Genomic DNA, 21,059 nt, shown 5'->3' with positions numbered 1-21,059 from the left:
CCATACACCAGGTAACACAGAGGGCTGTCTGCTTTGTGAGTCCAGAGCAAGGAAGGGCTCTGCAGCAGGTCCAGCCCATGGAATGAGCAGCCTTGATTAATTGGCCATAACATCCAGCCGACGTTTTGGTGTTGGAGGGGTCCTCAGTGGGAAAAGAAGCAGTGTGTCATTTACAGAAAGCCCAAACAGGAAAAATACTGTGCAGACCCCTGGATTCCGAAGGAAGGTCATGCCATCTACAGAAAACCCCAGCATTGAGGAATAGTTACCGTTACTGCATCTTAGTAAAGATGAAAATGCTACATCCCAAGTTAAGCCTGAGCAGGGCCAGAGAGTGCAGGTAAGCTGCAGGAGCAAGCAGCCCGGGTCCCCAAGTCACCATCCGTGGTTGCATTAGTCCCCCTTCCCCAGCTCACACCCATGGCCCTGTGGGGAGAGATGCCACACAACCAGATGAATGAGGAACAACTTGAGTTTGGTTCACATATGGGTTGGCTTAGTTTGTGGGTATATGACGAAAATGCCTGGGGGTTCCATTGCTGTCATATTCAGGGGCCAGTGGGGGCCGATAGTGGGGGCCACTATGGACAAAATGACACAGCCAATTTAGTGGCGGCCGGGGATGGTGGCTCATGCCTGTAATCCCAGCACTTTGGGAGGCCAAGGTGGGCGAATCGCCTGAGATCAGGAGTTAGAGACCACCCCGGCCAACATGGCGAAACACTGCCTGTGCTAAAAGTACAAAAATTCGCCGGGTGTGGTGGCACCTGCCTGTAATCACAGCTACTCAGGAGGCTGAGACAGGAGAATCACTTGAACCCAGGAGGCAGAGGTTTCAGTGAGCCGAGACTGCACCACTGCGATCCAGCCTGGGCGACAGAGCAAGACTCCATCTCAAAATAAATAAATAAATAAGTAAAAGACAGTGGGAGGTGAAAAAAGTTTCCCAATGAGCAGGATGCAAGTGGTGCTTCTGGCATAGAAGGGGAAGGAATCCAAGGTAAGATTATATAGATATTCCTAGGTTGAGACCAATAGCATGGCTAGCTGGTCAAAGGCCTGGAAAGAAAAGGACCGGACCATTAGACGCAAGGACGGCTGGGGTAGAGGCAGGTAGACGGACAAAATGGAGATGCACAGTGATAAAAACATTAACATGTGATCCAAAAAATTTTATACACAAGGTTTTTGTATCACATGTGAATGGCCACCAGAGAGCGTCCCACCACAGAAGTCACACTGAACAGCCGAGTGGACAAAATGACACTGCCAATTAATATTAGCCAGTCTCAGCATTGATCTCCCTGAAACTGGGAAAATGTGCATAAAAGTGGAGTGGACATGGTAGCTGACAAGAGGCTACCCATGGGCCCAGTGCTATGGACCCCCATTTCCCAAGGATAGGCTACCTACTGCAGACACTGATTATTAAAGTCAAGCAAGCCCACCCGCCCCTGGGCCATGTGATAGCTTTGCACTTAGTATGCATAACCAGAGACCCCAAATCTCTCGATATTCTCTGAGCAGCTGGCTTGATTACATAATTTATCTTCTCTAGCCTTGATCTGAAGACAGTAGTCCATCCCTAGCAGAAATCCATTTACAACATATTTTTAGAACATCCAAAAAAACAATATTTGAAATTTAACTGCGTCATTCTAGTAGGCTCACATTTTATAACCTCAAACTTTATTTTAGAAACCTATTAAAAAGAAGATCCGTTAACAAAATTATAAGAACGCAGAACTGCTTTGGAATAGGCCGCTTTGTCCTTTTTCTGATTGACCTTCTTTGGATAGTTGTTGGCTACCAAGTCCTGCTTTTGTTGTTGACTTTAGCACAAACAATAAAATCTCATCCACACAATATTGTCAAGAGAACTTTATAGTCAAGCCAACAAATGTCATTAGCTCATGGTACTGAAAGCCAGGCACAGGTCTGAATACATCAAATTCTTGAATACAACAGACTGGAACTGCACGGGTGACATTCTGTTTAAATTTTGCTCCACGGTAACTCATGGCTTGAAAGGTGACTAGTCAGAATAGGCAGAATGATTTGCTAAAGCACATGGCAATTGGAACAAAAATTGTCTGTATCTGTCAAACCCCATAGGGAGAAACATTTTGAAATGTGTACTGCTTGGAGCCGATTGCATTGTTTTATAGGCAGTTCATCCTACCTGCCACCTGGGGACAACTTCAACCTATCCATTTCTTTTTTTCTCATAGTAAACCGATTTATGATCAGTGAATCACAGAGGAGAAGAGAATTTATCTGGAGGTGGTAAGGAGAACATTCAGTTATCTGACTATACTCATAACCCTACATACCCTGGATTCTACAATGGTAATTTATATTATCCATATCTAATTGGAATTCAAAGATAAGATTTGTGGGGTGAAATTGGCAACAAATAGGAACAGAAACATTTTTAAGATTGTCAAGCATAACACAGGCTTTCCAGAATTAACTTCAGACTATATATTTATCTAAAATTAATTTTGTTTGTAGTTGGTGGACCATTAGGTATGAAATTTGTGTATTGTCAAAGAAATCTTTGAAAAGTCATAAAGGGACATTAAAACCATCCATTCATCATCCCTTTTCCTTAAAGAAGGAACGCTTTTCTTCAGGTCAGAAGACAGAGGAGAGAAAAAGAATGTTGGGTACGTGTTACAGAAAATTGTCAAAAAAACTTTTGGGTATATAATGCTGACATCTCCCTTTTAAGGGTCCTCCTCAAGGTAATTTTCTAATTAATGCACGTTAGAGCAATGCTCGCTCTATCAAAAATAAAATTTCATACACGTGGGTTCATTGTTGAGTACTTTATTACGTTTCCTTGGTGCCTGTTTCCGTACCAGTCTACACTATTACATGTTACTACAGCCCTATCAGGTAGAATGTGTTTTTCTATCTTGATATTCTCCTTATCCTATCTTATCCCATTCTTATCTTATCTTACTTATCTTATCTTATCCTATCTACAGTGTCTTATCTCCTCTTGGCCTTTTGCTTTTCTTTATACATAATTTATCTGTAAATAGTTTTGGATTTTCCAAATAAGGAATAGTAGTATCATTTGTAATTCATGACATTTTAATCTCTTCTATTACTATGCCTTTTACCTCTTTATTTTTTTGAGACAGGGTCTCATTCTTTCACCCAAGCAGAAATGCAGTGATATGATCATAATGCACTGCAACCTCAACTTCCCAGGCTCAAGCCATCCTCCCATCTCAGCCCTGCCTGCACTGAATAGCTGGGACTACAGGCATGGACTACCATGTCCAGTTAAATTTTTAATTTTTTTGTAGAGATAAGATTTAACTGTGTTGCTCAGGTTAATCTCAAACTCCTGGGCTTGAGCAATCCTCCCACCTTGGCCTACCAAAGTGCTGGGATTGCAGGGATGAGCCACTGTGCCTGACCCTTTTCTTTTTTTTCCTGTGGTACAATATTGGATAGGAGTGGGGATGGATAGTGGGTATTCTTGTTTTTTTGATCTTATAGGGACTAGTTATATTATTTCACTATTGTTTTTTATATTTACTCTTGGTTTCTTTCTTTTTTAATTTTTGAGACAGGGTATCACTCCCTCACCCAGGCTAGAGTGTGGTAGCACAATCTCTGCTCACAGTAATATCTGTCTCCTGGGTTCAAGTGTTTCTCCTGCCTCAGCCTCCTGAGTAGCTGAGATTACAGGCATGCACAATCATGCCCAGCTAAATTTTTTTGTGTGTTGTTGGTAGAGATGAAGTTTCACCATGCTGGCCATGCTGGTCTTGAACTCCTGGCTTCAAGTGAACCCCCACCTCGGCCTCCCAAAGTTTGGTTTCTTATAGATCTTTTTACCAAGTTAAGAAAAGTCTTTATATTCCTATTTTTTCAAAAGTTTTTATAATGATTAGATGTTGAATTTTATGGAATATTTTTTTCTATATCTCAAGCTGATCATGTTACAGCCCCGCCAATACACCACAATGTAGCAGTCTCTCATTGTGAGGTATCACCTGGCGTTCTTTGTCTCAAGACCAAGAGAATTAAGGAGTGTGGACACAAAGGGTGAGGTTGGAGCAAAAGTTTAATAAGCAAAAGAAGAAAACTCTCTGCCACGGAGAGGGAGCCTGGAAAAGGATTGCCATTTTTACAAATGAATGCAAAAGCTTTTATAAAAAACTGATGAGGGCTAGGCATCTCATTTGCATAAGGTGTGAATTTCTGGTAGCTCCACCCTGTCCTCCTAATGTGCATGCAGGCCATTAGGTTGAGTTACTCCTTATTGCTTTGTTCCCTTTAGTGTGCACATGTTAGGGGGCAGAATTTTCCACTGCAGGCATGTCTGGACAAGTCACCTGTGTAGTGTTTCTTATCTGTATGGTTGTAGGCATGTCTCAAGCAAGCCCTCTTATGCAAGTTCCCTTATCTGTGCCTGCAGCTTGAGTTTTCAGGCTGTTCTTTTGTTTGAAAGAATTCAACTGAGGACCCACCGTAACTGCCTGCCTGACAGGTTTTTTCCTTTCTCCTCTCTCCATCACATGATTTTCTGCTTTAATTTTTTTTCTTCCTCTATTTTTTTTTTTTTTTTTTTTTGATCGAGGGTCTCACTCTGTTGCCCAGGCTGGAGTCCAGTGGTGCAATCACAGCTCACTGCAGCCTAAAGCCCTGGGGCTCAAGCAGTGCTCCCACCTCAGCCTCCTAAGTAGCTGAGACTACAGGCATGAACCACCATGCCCATCTAATTGTTTTTTAAATTATTTTCTTTTCACTTTTTTAAATTTTTTGCACAGATGAGGTTTCACTGTATTGCTTAGGCTGGCCTCAAACTCCTGGGCTCAAGTGATCCACCCACCTCAACCTCCCAAAGCACTAGGATTACAGGTGTGAGCTGTTGCATCTCACCATTTTTCTCCTTTAATTTCTTAATGTATTAAATTGTGTAAATCAATTTTGAATATTATTACATTTCTGAGCTGTATCCAACATGCATATTATTTTTATACATTGATAATACATATAAACATTTAAAAATATATTGCTAGATTTGTGTAGTGGCAAGGAAAATAGATCATGAACATCTCTTGTTTCAGGGAGCATCATTAAGTGACAGCTCCACCTGCCACCCTTCTGGATTTATCACTACACCTGGGTCAAAAGCATGCTTCCCCCAGGCTCCTCCCAACAATGACTGCATGTGGTAAAGATCATAGTATTGACCCATTCCTATGGGACATAAAGTTACTCTAAGCTGTGACTGACTTAAGGACCCCCTCATTGCCTTGACCAAAATTTTCTTGAGTCTGCCCTGCAATCTGAGGTACTCCTATTCCTCCATCCTTCCCTCTCTCCTTTCACTGGTGTCAGACTTAAATTAAAACCTGAAGTCTCACCTGTCTACTCCTACTTCTTCCCATTTATCCTTCTCTATAAGTATCCTGTACATCTAAGCCCACTTTTTGCTTCTCAAAGAACCTTAGTCAACACAATTTTTTACTGATACTTCATTAGGATATTTGCCTCAGTATCCCTGAATAAAGTTAGCAGGCAATTTTCATCTCCTGTTGTGTCTCTGTGTAGTTTTGGAATTAAGGTTATGCTACTGTTTTTGTCCCCTTCAAAATTCATGTTGAAACCTAATCCCCAATGCAACAATATTGAGAGGCATGGGCTTGAGGGGGTGATTGAGTCATGAGGTTTACACTCACATGAATGGGATTAGGTTTCTTACAAAAGGTCTTGACAGAGGGAGTAAAACCCTTTTCACCCCTTCCATCTCTTTTGCCATCAAAGACACAATGTTCCTCCAGAGGGAACATTACAGCAACAAGGCGTCATCTTGGAAATGAAGAGCTGACCTGACCAGACTCGGAACCTGCTCGCACCTTGATCTTGAACTTCCCAGCTCCAGAACTGTGAAAAATAAATTTCTATTCTTTGTAAATTACCCATTCTCTGATATTTCGTGATAGTAGCACAAATAGATTCACAAATATAGTAAGTTTGATAATGTTTCCTCGTTTTCTGATCTGGAAGCATTTATGATGACTTGACTTTGTATATTAAATGCTTGGCAGAACTTAACTGTTAGGTCATCTTGGTATTTTCTTTTAAGAAAGACTTTTAACTATTGACTTGACTCGATGGTAATGAGACTATTTAGATTTTTTTTTTTTTTTTTTTTTTTTGAGACAGTTTCGCTCTTGTTGCCCAGGCTGGAGTACAATGGCGCCATCTCTGCTCACTGCAACCTCCACAAGCAATTCTCCTGCCCCAGCTTCCAGTGTAGCTGGGATTACAGGTATGTGCCATTAGGCCCAGCTAATTTTTGTACCTTTAGTAGAGACGGGGTTTCACCATGTTGGCCACGCTGGTATTGAACTCCTGACCCCAGGTGATCCACCCTCCTCGGCCTCCCAAAGTGCTCGGATTATAGGTGTGAGCCACTGCTCCCAGCCTATTCAGATTTTTCGTATATTCTTCAGTCAGTTTTGATTAGGACTTCCCATTTAAAAGATTTATGGTGTTTCATTAACCTAGTTGAGCTATCCCACAATAAGCTCATCTTTAGTCAAGGAGCACACCAAATGCATATTACTTTTGCACCATCATAAGGTGGAAAAATCATAAATCAAACAATGAAAGAATAGGTTGTGTCTATGGTAGCTTGTATTTACCAAAATTGCACACAATCTTATCTCATCTAACGTGCTCTTCTGTAGTGTGACCTTGCCACTCCCCCATGAAGAAGTAGAATCTGTTTCTCTACCATTGAATTTAGGTGGTCCTTGTGACTTATTTGACTGGTAAAATATAATGATAATTATCTTGTGCCATTTACAGATGCAGCCCTTATCAAACCTGGACATTTCTGCTTTCTGCCTCTTAGCAGTGAGTCACAATGCCAGAAGCATAAGTAACCTGAGATCTTGCTGTGAGATGCCTAGGCCCTGGATTCTGAGAAAATTAGTAGAAAGTAAAAGAAGTCAAGGAGCACTGAAGAAAGAGAAGAATGAAGAAGACATCTTACAAGTCCAGTACAGTCTGCTTCACATAACCACAGCTCAGCTGCCATCTCATTGTAGTTGCATGAACGTTCCCAAGTAAACTCTCCAACTGAGCCAACTCATAGAACCATAAATTGTTGTTTTAAGCTGCTGAGTTTTGCAGTTGGATGTTTCAGACGGGCAATAGATAACTGGAATGCAAATGCTCTTCAACTTACGATAAGGTTACCTGCCAGTAAACAAATCTTAAGTCAAGGAGCATACTCAATGCATATCTCTTTCACACCATTGTAAAGTAGAAAAATCATCAAACCATCGTAAGCTGGGGACGTCTGTACCTCTCCCCTCCATAAAAACAACTATAATATTTGGAACACACACACCCTACCCCACCACACACACACACACACACACACACACACACACACACCCTACCCCACCACACACACACCCCTACCTGTTTGAATGCCTATGAAAGCAAACAATGCAGTCATGAATTGAGCTGGAGAGTTATACTCCTTGAAAGAAGAAAAATATCCAGAGTAAAATTCCTATTTGCCTGGCTTTTCTCATGAGGGTAATTTCCAAATGAAGGAGAGAGAGCTCAAACATAAAATGGAATTCTTATTGGGCTGAGGGGACAGAAATTCATTCCAATTATTGGCCGTCTCCTAAACTGCATGTTCAGGAAGAGACTCCAAGAAACACAGCAGAAAACAGCACCCAGAAAGCTGAAAGATGGGCAGAGATTTCAGCACCTGAGTGGTGTTGGAGAAACAGAAGTTAGAGTTTAGCTCTGCCAAGGTGGAAGGGCTTTGATAAATGCACACAGGTTGTAGTTGAGACCGAGAAATACCCCACACTAGGGCTAAAGAACACAGTTGGGAAGTAAGTACTAGTACTAAGATAATGTTAAAATAGACCAGCCCTAACAAAGGCTAGAACTAACTCTGGCCAGGATCGAGGTAATGCCTGGTTTTCCCTTTGCCTGTAAAAAAGAAAACTTTTCTTGTTCTTTAGAGGAAGAAAACATCATCCAGGTCCTAAATAAGTATCCTTTTTTTTTTTTTTTTTTTGAGATGGAGTCTCGCTCTGTCACCCAGGCTGGAGTGCAGTGGCCGGATCTCAGCTCACTGCAAGCTCCTCCTCCCAGGTTTACGCCATTCTCCTGCCTCAGCCTCCCGAGTAGCTGGGACTACAGGCGCCTGCCACCTCGCCCGGCTAGTTTTTTGTATTTTTTAGTAGAGATGGGGTTTCACCGTGTTAGTCAGGATGGTCTCAATCTCCTGACCTTGTGATCCGCCTGTCTCAGCCTCCCAAAGTGCTGGGATTACAGGCTTGAGCCACCGTGCCCAGCAGTATCCATTTAAAATGTCCAGCATTCAGGAGAAATTATGAGACATGCTAACAAAAAAAAAAAAAAAAAAAGAGACACCAAATGATCATAACAAAAACAGAAGATGGATAAATGTAATCCACATGTTATTCACGTATTGACGTTAGCAGACAAAGACATTTAAGCCAATGTGAAAAATAAATAAATAAAATAATATAACTAAAATTTATATAATTAAGAACATAAAGGAGAAGATAACAGAAAAAATATCTCATATTCTGGAGAGACAGAGGCCTATACTGAGTTATGAACAGCATCGGGACTGGCATCTACTGTCTGAACTCCAAGGACAGAACTTGACCCTCCTTCAGGTTACGTTGCATCAGGGAGAATTGAACTGAACTGACCTGGTGGTCTGCTTTGTGACATTTACCAAGTAAAACGGGTAGGCAGTACTAGTCAATACTCCTGGGGAAGATAGCTGTTATGTGGGGATTGGAATTAATGTATTACAGTTGATTTAAGAAGTAGACAGTGCTTGCTTGTAAGCATGTCCTGTAGGCTTTACTTGTGCTGTACGGCTTTTGTATGTACTATGCACAGTTAAACATAGATAGTACACCTTATGCATTTTCCTTATGTTCTCTGTTTTTTCCCACTAGGCTGATAGACTGTGAACTCAGTAAGGGAGGAAACTTTATCATTGTACAGCCAGCACCTAGCACAGTGCCTGATACATACAAGAAACTGAAACTTCCTAAGAAATCGGCCTTCTGGTACTGTGGAATGAGAAAAATTGTCATTGGTGGGTACCCTACTTGTTGACTGTTCCAAGGTCTTCGACAGTTGCCTGCTCACCTCCTACAGTGCTCTAAATGAAGTATTTGCTTGACATGAAAGATCTTTTGTAGAAAGACTCCATGGAGCCGACCTCAAACTGCCCTGACTCTAGACAAGGGATCAAAAAAAAAAAAAAAAAAAAAAAAAAAATGGAGAAGCTGGGCAGTCACAAATGATCAACAAATCTGTAAGCCATGCATTCCCTATCAATGATTTTGCAAATTTACAGCTTTTGAAAATCTGTATCACAGACCTATTGTGAGTACAAACAAGGAGAGCGTTTCCCAATGTTTAACGGTGATCCTAGAATGAGCTGAAGTGTGTTTCCCCAAAATTCATATGCTGAAGCCCTAACCTCCAGTACTTCAAAATGTGACTGTATTTGGGCCGGGTGTGGTGGCTCATACCTATAATCCCAGCACTTTGGGAGGCCCAGGTGGGCAGATCACTTGAGGTCAGGAGTTCGAGACCAGCCTGGCAAACATAACAAAACCCTGTCTCTATTCAAAATACAAAAATTAGCCGGGCATGGTGGTGTGTACCTGTAATCCTAGCTACTTGGGAGGCTGAGGTAGGAGAATCACTTGAACTCAGGAGGCAGAGGTTGTAGTGAGCCAAGATTGTGACACTGCACTCCAGCCTGGGTGACAGAGTGACTCCATCTCAAAACAACAACAACAACAACAACAACAACAACAACAACAACAAGCAATTGCAATGGTATTTGGCGATAAGGCCTTTAAATATGTGATTAAGATAAAATGGAGCCATACGGTTAGGCCCTAATCCAATAGGACTAGTATCTTTAGAAGAAGACACTAGGACACAGACCAAACAGAATGAGGGGTGACCATGTGAGGTCACAGGGAGAATGTGTCATCTGCAAGTCAAGGGGAGAGGCTCAGAATAAACCAACCCTGCCAGCACCTCTGTCTTGGACTTCCAGCCTCTGTCACTCTGAGACAATAAAATTCTGTTGTTTGAACCACCCAGTCTGTGGTATTCTGTTACAGCAACACTAGCCGAGTAGTACGGACGCTTCTTCGTGTAGCTGGTCTGGCAGGTTGGAGAGGGAGCCTTTGTGTGGGTGTAGTGTCTGCTTTATCCTTGCTTCCTTCAAAAAGCTCATGAGTAATCCTTAGGATCAAGCTGTCTTAGGCTGTTTGGGCTGCTGTAACAAAAATCACGTGCACTGGGTGGCTTTTAAACAACAGAAACATTTCTTGCAGCTCTGGAGGCTGAGAAGTTCATGATCAAAGCGCCAGCGGATTCCACGTCTGGTGAGGGCCCCTTCCTCCTGGTTCATAGAAGGTGCCTTCTGGCTGTGTCCTCGCATGATGGAAGGGACAAGTGGGTTTTTAAGGGTCTCTTTTTTTTGAGATGGGGTCTCCTGTGTCACCCAGGCTGGAGTACAGTGGCACCTTCTTAGCTCACTGCAGCCTTGAGTTCCTGGGTTCCCATGATCCTCCCACCTCAGCCTCCCAAGTAGCTGGGACTATAGACACGTACCACCATGCCTGTTTTTTTATTTTTTTATTTTTTGTAGATATGGGGCCTCACATTGTTGCCCAAGCTGGTCTTGAACTCTGGTCTCAAGCAATCCTCCTGCCTCAGCCTCCCAAAGTGTTGGGATTATGGGGTATATTTTATTTTATTTTATTTTATTTATTTTTTTGAGGTAGGGTCTCACTCTGTAACCCAGATTAGAGTACAGTGGCATGATCTTGGCTCATGTAACTTCTGCCTCCAGGGCTTAAGTGATTCTCCGACCTCAGCCTCCCGAGTAGCTGGGACTACAGGTGTGCACCACCACATCTGGCTTTTTTTTTTTTTTTTTTTTTTGGTAGAGACAGAGTTTCACCATGTTGCCCACGCTGGTCTGAAATTCCTGGACTCAAATAATCCACCTGCCTCAGCCTCCAAACGTGCTGATATTACAAGCGTGAGCCACCACGCCCGGCCTGGAGTTTCTTTTATGAGACCATTAATCTCATTCATAAGGGCTTTAGCCTCCTAAGAGAATTATATCTGAATACCATCACGTTGCAGGTTAGGTTTCAACATAAAATCTGGGAGGACGCAAACATTCAGACCATATTTGGAGTGAAAATCTGTCTCCCTCCCCCATCACTACACACACTCACTCCCTTAGTCTCATAGCCTGGGTAGAGGTTTTGTTTTCTTAGCGCCTTTGTTAGCAGCTAGTTATGGGAAGACAACTCACTACGTTTTAGGCTAAAAGTAGACATTTGTTTCATTCACCAGCAGCCTGTTCCATCTGTCACTGTGAGAAAACTTAGCGGGACTTTAGAGTCACATGAGTTCCATGGATTTCACCATCCCCTTAGTAACTTTTTTTCAGACTTAAACACTTTATGCCACCATTTCCTTCTCCCCACACCCCTACTTTTTTCCATCTCCTTTAATCTTGGATTAACGTTATACATAAAAGAACCGAGCATTAATCTCTCTTTCACCATAGGTGGTGAGAACATAGTTGCTTTTTATAAATTTTTCAAAGTGGAAGATAAGGAAAAATGCTAACAGTATAATTAAAGATAAAATAGAAGAAGACTGAAATAGATTTGAATTCTTATGAGATGGGGCCCCTGCAAAGCTTTTCATTACGGTCTAATTTCTGACAGTCACAGATAAGGGAGGCCCACTCCTCTTTTCCATTTCTGGGGTGTGACTTTAGAAAGAGCTGTAAGAGGTTTTTTTTAAAATTGAGATTCAGGGGTGTATGTGCAGGTTTGTTACATAGATGTATTGTGTAATGCTGGAGCTTGGGCTGCTATTGAACCCGTCACCCAAACAGTGAACATAGTACTGAATAGGTGGTTTTCCACACTTGCCCTCCTCCCAACCTCCTCCTTTTTGAAGTCCCCAGTTTCTGTTGTTTCCATCTGTAAAGGATTTTTTTTTTTTTTTCCAGACAGAGTCTCACTCTGTTGCCCAGGCGAGAGTGCAGTGGCACAATCTCAGCTCACTGCAACCTCCGTCTCCTGGGTTCAAACAATTCTCATGCCTCAGCCTCCTGAGTAGTTGAGATTACAGGTGTGCACTACCACAGCTGGCTAATTTTTGTATTTTTAGTAGAGACAGGGTTTTGCCTTATTGGCCAGGCTGGTCTTGAACTCCTGACCTCAGGTGATCCACCCATCTTGGTCACCATGCCTGGCCTTCATCTGTGAGGGATTTTTTTTTTCTCACACTTTTTGTTCTTTTATTTGGACACAATAGATTGCTTTTTCACAGAACACCCTATTTATACTAACCTATAATTGATTTATTCATGTTATTTTAACATGAATTAAAAGATAGCATTTAAAATTTTTGTTTCAATGTCAAATGCCATAAATATTAACAAATATTAACCCAAATAAACAAAAACTCTTTAAGGTCCTCAATAATTCTAAGTGTCTAAAGATATAATTAGATCAGGAAGTTTGAAACCACTGGTGTACCCATTGAACCTGAATGCTGACGTAGACCAGGTCCAGTACTGCCCTGCTCGACCAGGACCTCAAACCTCAACCACACTCAGGGACTAAGTACTGACTCCTTGCTTATTGCAGGGACACATGAGGCAATCCACATCCACATCCACATGAGTCCATGTTCTTCATTCATCTTCGTCCCAGGTCCAGGCCTGTGGGTGTGTGTTGTGGAAATCCTGGGGCTGGGTGGAAATGAGCCATCGTCTCCCAGGACCCTTTAGCTGCTATGGTGGGACTTAGCCATCCTTACAACCTTGGTGCGTCCCAGCTCTCTGGTTCCACTGCCTCTATCTCTGACCTGCATATCTGGTTCCCTCTACCCTCTGGTGGTCCTGTGGATTCCTCTCTCCTCTCTCATCCTGGCGAATCCTGTTGGCCTCATTCCAAGTCCGTAGCATCTGGTGCCAACTGGCATATTGGGCTCAATGTGGTCATTCTGATGTAAACAGCAGGTTCGCTGCCCAACAGCTTCTCACACTTTCCTCTTGGCTGGGAGCTATGAAACAACTAGTTCCCATGCCTGGATTCCATCCCATAATTACAAGCAAAGGAGCTACTAAAGCCACGGCCTAGTGAGGAGGAGAAAACTGGGGCTGAGGGCTGGAGTGGGTGTGAAAAAGGCAGCGGGAAGATGTTCTCTCATGTGAGCAGAGGGGAGGAGGGCATGTCTTCCATTAGGAGTGTTGTGCGGTGGCTGCTAAGATGGCCAGGGCTTATCTGCATGGCTGTGAGTCCAGGGAATTGATTCTACAGGCTCTGCTGGGTCCCCACTCTGTGAAGTGTCAGGCCCTCGTCAGGCACCGTGACCCCACTGGCTCCTGTGAGTACAGGGCAGATGAAGATGGGGCTGTCACCAGACCCTATCCTGAAGAAGGGCCTCACAGGCACGGAAAATGCTGAACGGGGACATGTGTAGATGTGCGATCTGTCCCTCATGTTGTAGAAGGAGACATCTCCAGCTTCGTAGTCCAGGAAGATGGGCACCCAGCAAAGGGACTCCTTCAAAGGGAGAATCCTATCAGGGGAGGACAGGGCCCAGTATTGGTTTCCAAACACCTCCAGGGTCCAGAAGCCATTCTGAGGAATCAGCAGGACCTCCCCTTTCCTCTCAACACCGTCTCCACAGACCCCCACAGTCCACACCATCACGTTTTCCACCTCCACCTCCCAGTCATGTTTCCCTGAGGCGAAGCTCTCCCATCCCAGGACACAAGGCTGACTGTCGAACCTCTCTGGGTTGTCAGGCACTCTGCCTGTAGGGGCCCTGTCTCACACTTCTCTGGTCCTCTGACAGGAAGAGCTCGGGATGAGTGGTGTCTGGATCCAGGACCACATCAGCAAAGAGGAAAGGTCCGTGGGCCCGAGTATCTGGTAAAGCTTGGATTCTTTGGTGCAGCATGTAAGAATGTTCTCCATCGCAATTCTTCCTGATGTTGCTGTGCAATTTCTTTTTCCTCTTGTTCAACTTCCTTTTCCCCTGACAGAATCTTTTTTTCCCTTTGAAGTTTCTTGATGCAACAGATGCTCACAGCCATGAAGATGAGGAAAACAGCCAGGATGACAGCCAGGGACACCATCCAGGGAGTTGTGGTCAGGATGACAGCAAGGGCCACCATCCACGGAGATGTGCTGGGCATAAAGGATTCTGGAATAAAAACGACAGTTTCCTTCTCCTGGCTGAGCAGGGTGTTTTCGATAGAGCAGAATACATTCCTCACAGACTTGTCTCTGATGATCACAGCTGTGGTGACCACGAAGAAGCCGTCTGCATCAGCAATGGAAACCTCCTTCAGGGTGGGCACGATCTCACTGTAGAGGTCCCTCCACGCTGTGAGGGGCTCTGGGTACCACCCTCCAGATATGCACTGCAGCCAAATGCTCCCATCCTCTTGGGCCTTGATTTCAATGAGGGGCTTAGAGCCAAGGCCTGCCACCACGAGGCGCAGGATGGCCTTGTCATAGGACCAGCTTTCTTGGAAGTGACAGCGGTAGATGTCATTCTCCTGGGCTGTGACATTGTGTACGACCAGGGCCACGCTGCTCCTGCTGATGCCTTTGTTCACAAAGGTGATTATTCCTCGGTACTCCTCCATCTGCTCCTCTGTTCTCTCTCTCCCACCCTTATACACAAACACTGCAGCGGAGAACTGAGACCGGAACCACCTCCATGTCCTCAGCATTTTTCTAGGGTGACAGATGGCAATGTAATGTAGTGTTTTCTCCCACCATGGCCAGGATGGGACTAGCTGGTCCCACGACAGTAAGCTGGGCTGAGACCAGTGCACACGGGCTGAGCAGGAGGAGGAGGAGGGAGCCTGGCAGGGAGAAGTGCGGAGCAGCAGCTGTGTCCATGAGCACCCAGGGCAGGCAGGGACCAGAGGCCTCCCATTTAATCACGATGTTTGGGGTTGCAGGACCCGGGATCTGGGACCTGTTGCCTGGGTGTCCAAAAAGTCCCAAGATTCTGTAAGGGATTCTTAAGGGTGGGAGTCCACTAATCTCAACAGGTATGAGCAGAACTTGCTGTCCTGGTTCCTTTCCCGCAAAAGAAAACTGTGGCTTGCTTTTTAATTTTGTTTTTTAATCATAAGGGGTCTGGTGTGTGAAGAAAACCAACACGGGTCTGGGGTCTTCCCTGGATGACCCTTATAAGCCAAAGGTGGGATAGAAGTGGAAGAGGAGACAGGCATCATAGGGTTAGGAGACTGTGGGGAACAGTGGTGTGAATGGTTAAAGAACGGAAAACAGAATGAAAAATCAAATAGAAAGTTTCGTAAGCGCCCAAAGACCTGGACGTATACACTGATAAAATTAATCATGCCATTTTCCATGTCAGTTGTTTGAATATGGGGGTTGAAGGGACAGACACATTCAGGGAACCCCACGATGAATTCCCTTTCCTATAAGATTATGCTAAGAGTAGCATGACCTGACCACATACAATCTATTGTCCAAACTGTTATTATTAATAATTATGCTTACACAACAGTCAGAAACCAAGAGTGTCCCAAGTAAACTAGAATGTAAAGTCACTCTGGCTAGGACTTACTTCAGCAGCCAATCCAATCCTTTTCTTTTTTTTTTTTTTTGTAAGACAGGATCTTGCTCTGTCACCCAGGTTGGAGTTTAGTGGTACAATCTCGGCTCACTGCAACCTCCACCTTCCAGTTTGAAGCAATTCTCCTGCCTCTGCCTTCTGAGTAGCTGGGATTATAGGCATGCACCACCACGGCTGGCTAAGTTTTGTATTTTTTGTGGAGACAGGATTTCGCCATGTTGGCCAGGCTAGTCTGGAACTCCTGACTTCAAGTGATCCACCCGCCTCAGCCTCCCAAAGTGCTGAGATTATGAGCATGAGCCACTGCATCCAGCCCCAATCCTTTCTTTAATCATGCAGTACCCACAGTAACGGAAATGATGAAAGTCACAGTGAATATTCCTGCAAACAGGCGGGGCTTTCTGAGAACCATCTCACTAGGCAACTCCAGAGAGAAGCAGATGCAAACACAGAAAAATTACAGCAATGTCTACCACATTATTCTTGGAGGAGAGAAGATAGTAATATTTCCAGAATTTGAAAGTTAAGAGAAGTCTGAGAATGTACCCGAAGGAGTTTTCACTCCAGAACACACATTATTGGCCATTACTACACTATTGCCTCTCAGCAATACCTTCTCTCATCTATTTATGTAAGTTCTATGCTCACACTGAGTGGTTTCTAGAGAGTTTTCCATGACTGTGCCACTTCATTTTTATTGCTCTGGACTTTGAAACCATGTGATTCACATGTAACAATCTCATCTCCCTGGAAGAAAAGGTAAGGGTTTTTATTTAGTGCCTAATGCCATTCTTCAAACACAAAGGTCTTTAAAAATATCTGTATCTATGTCTACATTAGACGGATCAACGAGACAGAAAGTTAACAAGGATATCCAGGACTTGAACTCAACTCTGCACCAAGCGGACCTAATAGACATCTACAGAACTCTCCACCCCAAAGCAACAGGATATACATTCTTCTCAGCACCACATCGCACTTATTCCAAAATTGACCACATAGTTGGAAGTAAAGCACTCCTCAGCAAATGTAAAAGAACAGAAATTATAACAAACTGTCTCTCAGACCACAGTGCAATCAAACTAGAACTTAGGACTAAGAAAATCAATCAAAACCGCTCAACTACATGGAAACTGAACAACCTGCTCCTGAATAACTACTGGGTACATAATGAAATGAAGGCAGAAATAAAGATGTCCTTTGAAACCAACGAGAACAAAGATACAACATACCAGAATCTCTGGGACACATTTAAAGCAGTGTGTAGAGGGAAATTTATAGCACTAAATGCCCAGAAGAGAAAACTGGAAAGATCTAAAATTGACACCCTAACATCGCAATTAAAAGAACTAGAGAAGCAAGAGCAAACACATTCAAAAGCTAGCAGAAGGCAAGAAATAACTAAGATCAGAGCAGAACTGAAGGAGATAGAGACAGAAAAAATCCTCCAAAAAATCAATGAATCCAGGAGCTGGTTTTTTGAAAAGATCAACAAAATTGATAGACCGCTAGCAAGACTAATAAAGAAGAAAAGAGAGAAGAATCAAATAGACACAATAAAAAATGATAAAGGGGATATCACTACCAACCCCAAAGAAATACAAACTACCATCAGAGAATACTATAAACACCTCTATGCAAATAAACTAGAAAACCTAGAAGAAATGGATAATTTCCTGGACACTTACACTCTCCCAAGACTAAACCAGGAAGAAGTTGAATCCCTGAATAGACCAATAATAGGCTCTGAAATTGAGGCAATAATTAATAGCCTACCAACCAAAAAAAGTCCAGGACCAGATGGATTCACAGCCGAATTCTACTGGAGGTACAAGGAGGAGCTGGTACCATTACTTCTGAAAGTATTCCAATCAACAGAAAAAGAGGGAATCCTCCCTAACTCATCTTATGAGGCCAACATCATCCTGATACCAAAGCCAGGCAGAGACACAACAAAACAAGAGAATTTTAGACCAATATCCCTGATGAACATCGATGAAAAAATCCTCAATAAAATACTGGCAAACCGAATCCAGCAGCACATCAAAAAGCTTATCCACCATGATCAGGCTTCATCCCTGGGATGCAAGACTGGTTCAATGTACACAAATCAATAAATGTAATCCAGCATATAAACAGAACGAAAGACAAAACCCACATGATTTTCTCAATGGATGCAGAAAAGTCCTTTGACAAAATTCAACAGCCCTTCATGCTAAAAACTCTCAATAAATTCGGTACTGATGGAATGTATCTCAAAATAATAAGAGCTATTTATAACAAACCCACAGCTAATATCATACTGAATGGGCAAAAACTGGAAGCATTCCCTCTGAAAACTGGCACAAGACAGGGATGCCCTCTCTCACCACTCCTATTCAACATAGTGTTGGAAGTTCTGGCTAGGGCAATTAGGCAAGAGAAAGAAATCAAGGGTATTCAGTTAGGAAAAGAAGAAGTCAAATTGTCCCTGTTTGCAGATGACATGATTGTATGTTTAGAAAAGCCCATCATCTCAGCCCAAAATCTCCTTAAGCTGATAAGCAACTTCAGCAAAGTCTCAGGATACAAAATTAATGTGCAAAAATCACAAGCATTCTTATACACCAGTAACAGACAAACAGAGAGCCAAATCATGAATGAACTCCCATTCACAATTGCTTCAAAGAGAATAAAATACCTAGGAATCCAACTTACAAGGGATGTAAAGGACTTCTTCAAGGAGAACTACAAACCACTGCTCAGTGAAATAAAAGAGGACACAAACAAATGGAAGAACATACCATGCTCATGGATAGGAAGAATCAATATCGTGAAAATGGCCATACTGCCCAAGGTAATTTATAGATTCAATGCCATTCCCATCAAGCTACCAATGACTTTCTTCACAGAATTGGAAAAAAAACTGCTTTAAAGTTCATATGGAACCACAAAAGACCCCGCATTGCCAAGACAATCCTAGGTCAAAAGAACAAAGCTGGAGGCATCATGCTACCTGACTTCAAACTATACTAAAAGGCTACAGTAACCAAAACAGCATGGTACTGGTACCAAAACAGAGATATAGACCAATGGAACAGAACAGAGCCCTCAGAAATAATACCACACATCTACAGCCATCTGATCTTTGACAAACCTGACAAAAACAAGCAATGGGGAAAGGATTCCCTATTTAATAAATGGTGCTGGGAAAATTGGCTAGCCATAAGTAGAAAGCTAAACTGGATCCTTTCCTTACTCCTTATATGAAAATTAATTCAAGATGGATTAGAGACTTAAATGTTAGACCTAATACCATAAAAACCCTAGAAGAAAACCTAGGTGATACCATTCAGGACATAGGCATGGGCAAGGACTTCATGTCTAAAACACCAAAAGCAACGGCAACAAAAGCCATAATTGACAAATGGGATCTAATTAAACTAAAGACCTTCTGCACAGCAAAAGAAACTACCATCAGAGTGAACAGGCAACCTACAGAATGGGAGAAAATGTTTGCAATCTACTTATCTGTCAAAGGGCTAATATCCAGAACCTACAAAGAACTCAAACAAATTTATGAGAAAAAAACAAACAACCCCATCAAAAAGTGGGCAAAGGATATGAACAGACATTTCTCAAAAGAAGACATGCATACAGCCAACAGACACATGAAAAAATGCTCGTCATCACTGGCCATCAGAGAAATGCATATCAAAACCACCATGAGATACCATCTCACACCAGTTAGAATGGCAATCATTAAAAAGTCAGGAAACAACAGGTGCTGGAGAGGATGTGGAGAAATAGGAACACTTTTACACTGTTGGTGGGATTGTAAACTGGTTCAACCATTGTGGAAGACAGTATGGCGATTCCTCAAGGATCTAGAACTAGAAATACCATATGACCCAGCCATCGCATTACTGGGTATATACCCAAAGGATTATAAATCATGCTGCTATAAAGACACATGCACACATGTTTATTGTGGCACTATTCACAATAGCAAAGACTTGGAATCAACCCAAATGTCCATCAGTGACAGACTGGATTAAGAAAATGTGGCACATATACACCATGGAATACCATGCAGCCATAAAAAAGGATGATTTCATGTCCTTTGTAGGGACATGGATGCAGCTGGAAACCATCATTCTCAGCAAACTATCACAAGAACAGAAAAACCAAACACTGCATGTTCTCAGTCATAGGTGGGAATTGAACGATGAGATCACTTGGACTCAGGAAGGGGAACATCACACACCGGGGCCTATTATGGGGAGGGGGGAGAGGGGAGGGATGGCATTGGGAGTCATACCTGATGTACGTGACGAGTTGATGGGTGCTGACGAGTTGATGGGTGCAGCACACCAACATGGCACAAGTATATATATGTAACAAACCTGCACATTGTGCACATGCACCCTAGAACTTAGAGTATAATAAAAAAATTGATAAATAGAAAAAGAAAGAAAGAAAAATCTGTATCTATGGATAGATGGATATAGGTATAGATATCACAAACACACACGCAATAAAGCAGAGTGGTTTCCTATATTAAAACTTGGTGAACTGGGCCGAGTGTGGTGGCTCATGCCTGTAATCCCAGCATCCTGGGAGGCCAAGGGAATATTGCTTGAGCACAGGAGTTCCAGACTAGGCTGGACGACACATCAAGACCCCAGCTCTACAAAAAACTTAAGCAATTAGCCAGGTGTGTGTTTAGTTGTGGGAAGACAACTCACATTTTAGGCTAAAGTTAGACGTTCATTTGTTTCGAATACTCCTAGCTACTGAGGAGGTTGAGGTGGGAGGATTGCCTGAGCCTAGGAGTTGGCTGCAGTGCTATGATTGAGTCACTTTACTCCAGCTTGAGTGACAAAGTGAGATCCTGTCTTAAATAAAACCTCGGTGAACTTTTTCCATTTCTCTGCATCTTGCTAGCGGAAGATAAGTCCCTATATCTTGACAACTTCCTATATGTTTTAACTCTCAAAGTGGAATTTGTGTTACTATATGCTATATGTACTAAAAAAGTTTTTATTTTTTAATTTTAGGAAGTCTGTTTGTTATTATTAAAATCACAGAGCTGAGCTCATTGTATAGAGAACTATCTTCATTTTGGTACAAGTTATTTTATTCGACAGCACCTATTTGTAAATGTTTTTAAGTAATAATAAAAAGAAGTGAGGTCTGTCAAAAATGACAAAATTAAGAACTACATCTCAAGCATAAATAACCTGAATTTATCAAGTGACGTGATTGTAATGACAAATTAACTAATAGGACCAAATAGAGAATTGTTTAGCTACTATCCAATAAATAACACAACAAAA

The 21,059-nt window shown here is 42.6% G+C and overlaps 1 pseudogene; it reads right to left on the bottom strand.

Annotated features, from left to right (window-relative positions):
- Window positions 1-13,342: 13,342 nt before the first annotated feature.
- On the bottom strand, window positions 13,343-15,035 carry LOC102122845 (butyrophilin subfamily 2 member A2-like; annotated as a pseudogene).
- Between the last annotated feature and the right edge of the window lie 6,024 nt (window positions 15,036-21,059).

The sequence above is a fragment of the Macaca fascicularis genome, chromosome 9 (assembly GCF_037993035.2).
Source record: "Macaca fascicularis isolate 582-1 chromosome 9, T2T-MFA8v1.1".
NCBI classification, from domain to species: Eukaryota; Metazoa; Chordata; class Mammalia; order Primates; family Cercopithecidae; genus Macaca; species Macaca fascicularis.
The sequence above is the reverse complement of the archived record's forward strand: the minus strand, read 5'-3'. Positions and strand labels throughout refer to the sequence as shown.